Genomic DNA, 3427 nt, shown 5'->3' with positions numbered 1-3427 from the left:
CAAGGCTGGATGGATACCCAGGAAGTCTGGCTTCAGGGTCTGGATCTAATTTAATTAAATTTTGATTTTATTTGAAAGTCAGATTGAGAGAGAGGAAAAGAGTTCTTTCATCTGCTGGTTTCCTACCCAAATGGCTGCAACAGCTGGGATTGGTCCAGGTGAAGTGTGGAGCCCAGAACTCTGTTTGCTCCTATGTGGGTGGCAGGGCTTCAAGCACTTGGGGCATCATCCTCTGCCCTCCCAAGTGCAGCAGCAGAGAGCTGGATCAGAAGCAGAGCAGCCAGGACTTAACTCAGGCACTCCAGTACGGGCTGCTGGTATTGAAAGTAACGGCTTAGCCCACTGTGCCACAACTCCGGCCCCATCAGTGTCTGCATTTAAGCATGCCGAACAGTGCTGTATGTTAACTAATCCCCCAGAGAAATCCTTTCCACCCAGAGAGGATCCTAGCAGACTTGCTGCCATCTAATAGAGTTGTAAAGAAATTATTTTCAAAAGATAGCAAATATTTGACAGTGAGTGAAGTAAGATCTATATATATGGACAAAATCTGGGTAAAAATCGTCATTGTTATTATTGCCTTTCAAAGCAATTAAGTTAGGTTATAAAGATGGGGGAAGACAACATAATGGGTGGGTAAACCTTATAAAACCTTCAAATCTTTCTGGTATTTCAAGATTGTGCCTTGAATGCTTTTAAAATCTGTTTAGTTTTCTGTCCTGGCTGAGCAGGTCAAGACATGTTCTATAAACTCAACAGAAGACATTTTCTAGTTAAATGCAGTTATTAAAGAACCTACGTCTAAGGTAGAACGGGCAGATAGAACTGTCTCAGATCTAACAATGACTGTGGTTATTAGCTGAAATGATTTATGTATACTCTAAACAGCTGTCATCATTCTAAGTCCTTAAAGCCGTAGCAAAGATGATATTAATCCATAATCAAGTCAATTCAGAAAATGAAAAGGGAAAAAACAATCCAGGTCAGAATGTCTATTGTTAGATGGGTTTTCAGAAAGCCCCCTAAAAGTCTGCTTGCCCCAAAGTCTTTCAAAGAGAAGAGTAACAGGTGAGAGACTCATGCAGGTGCAATCCTTAAGGAAAGGCCTCCCTGTTAGCTTGTGATCACTTCCCAGTGTAGACTTCTGGAGACAACAGAGTGGGAATAACTCTCTCTGACGTAGCCCTACCTGTTCTTTTAAACTTTGGAAGATTGGGGAAATGTCTCTCTTTGTGTAGTTTGGAGTCTAGTAAGTTGTGGTCAGGAAACCAACCTTGAGGTACAATCTAGACCAGAGTTTTCAATCTTGTACTAATGATGTTTTGGCAGGAATGATTCTTAATTGCAAGAGCACTGTTGTTAAACTGAACTAAATTTGGCTGTAATCTGTCTCCATACTTGAGTGGTAAGTTTTAACCCAAAGCTGCCTCCGTGCGTAGTGAACTGTGCTGTGTATATTGTAACCAAATCTGAGAGTTTACCCTTATAACCAAGCAGCTGGGTCTCAGCCATAGTAGCTGAACTTCCAGCCAATCAGGGGTTGAAAGCTGTCAAAACATGAGCAAATGAGGCGAATACTGACTGCAGCCAATCAGCTGGCTGTGTATGTCACTTCCTTTTCTGTGGTTATAAAGACAATCTGCACATGTGATGAGTAGGAATCCTAAACCTCTCTAGTCAGGAATGCTGCCTGGTTCTAGAACATTGATATTTCCTGTTCAAGTAAATTTCATTAAGTTGAACTGGTCTCAGTTTTTCTTTGAACCCTGTCTTGTGCTGTGTAGAAGGTTGGGCACTAGCTACTCTCTACCAGCTACCAGGAGTGGGGAATGTCTGACCCATGGGTTGTATAAGGTCTGTGAAATTGTTTGATCTGGCACTGCCAAGGTATCTGTAGATGGCACTTAAGATTAAAATATATAAATTAAAATATATAAATTAAATCTATAGCAGGCTAATTTTAAGTGGACAGTTTTGTATGGCCTTAAAATGTTGTTAAACTACTCAAATGGCCCTTGGCAGAAAAACATCTTCCCACCTTTGCTAGATAAAAGCAACAGCTGCCTCCAAGCCTCAGTCAAAGAGTGAAAAATGTCTCTGCACCTTGCAAAAGTACTCTTACTTGTGAGAACCATTGATTTAGGTCCATCTATCCTTTCTCTCTCTTGAATCATTGCCGGTACGGACAAGGTCGTGCTTTACAGACCTTGCAAATCGTTATTTAGTAATCGCCCGCTCCCTTTGTTCTCTGGATGAAATAACTTGAAATCGTAATAGCTGCTTTCACTTCCGTTGGCCCCAATTCTCAGATTTGGGAGGATTGTTTGAGGTCCTGTGCTCTCATTTCAGATCAGGCTCGTGAAATAGCACAGTCATGCTTCTATCTACGGGGGATCAATTCCAGTACCCCCTGCAGGGACCAAGCCCCTCAAATGCTCCAATCCCTTATGTAAAATGGCATAGCACAACCAGTCCTCAGTGTCCGAAAATTCCACATCTGCAGATAGGAAACATTGGGGGGAGGGGTCAGTTGGAAATGGCATCAGTAGTGAACACGCACAGACTAATTTTTGCCATTATTCCCTAAACAATACTTTATAACAACTATTTACATAGTTTGATTTTCAATTCACATGTATTGAACATGCATAGATGTTTTTTCTTGTCATCATTCCCTAAGCAATACAGTATAACAATTACTCACATAGCATTTACATTGTATTCGGTATTAAAAGTAAACTTGAATGATTTTAAGTCTGTGGGAAGGACCAGCATTGTGGCATAGTGGGTTAAACCACTGCTTGTGTTGTTGACACCTGTTGGCGTTCTGACTGCTCTGCTTCCCAACCAGCTCCCTGCTAACACAGGGAAAGCAGCGGAGGGTGGCCCAAGTACTTTGCCCCCTGCATCCCACTTGGGAGACTCAGTTGGAGTTCCTGGCTCCTGGCTTCAGCCTAGCCCAGCCCTGGCTGTTGCAGCCATTTGGGGAATGAACCAGTGGATAGAAGATATCTCTCTTTCTCTTTCTCTCCTCCTCCCCCTCTGTCACTCTGCCTTTCAAATAAATAAATAAACCTTTAAAAAATATATTGAGGGAGAAACTGCACCAGTACTGAATGGAGACTTTTTTCATTATTCCCTAAGTAATATTTAAACACTGACAATTTAGAATATTTTTAGATTTTTTAACATGAAATACTTGTACATTTTTAATGAGCACAGTATAATATTTCAACATATGTATACAGCAGAAACTGAATATACTAGGTAAGTAGCATATCTATTTCTGTATCTTTTTTCTTTTTATGTTTGGAGCCAACTAGTTTCTCTCTTCCAGTTTTTCACACAACATATACTACATTATTGTGAAATACAGTGGGCCCCTGTGCTGGGAACGCTAGAGCTGACTCCTGTCTGTGTTCTGATA

This window comes from Oryctolagus cuniculus, chromosome 9 (genome assembly GCF_964237555.1).
Source record: "Oryctolagus cuniculus chromosome 9, mOryCun1.1, whole genome shotgun sequence".
In the NCBI taxonomy this organism is placed as follows: Eukaryota; Metazoa; Chordata; class Mammalia; order Lagomorpha; family Leporidae; genus Oryctolagus; species Oryctolagus cuniculus.
The sequence above is the reverse complement of the archived record's forward strand: the minus strand, read 5'-3'. Positions refer to the sequence as shown.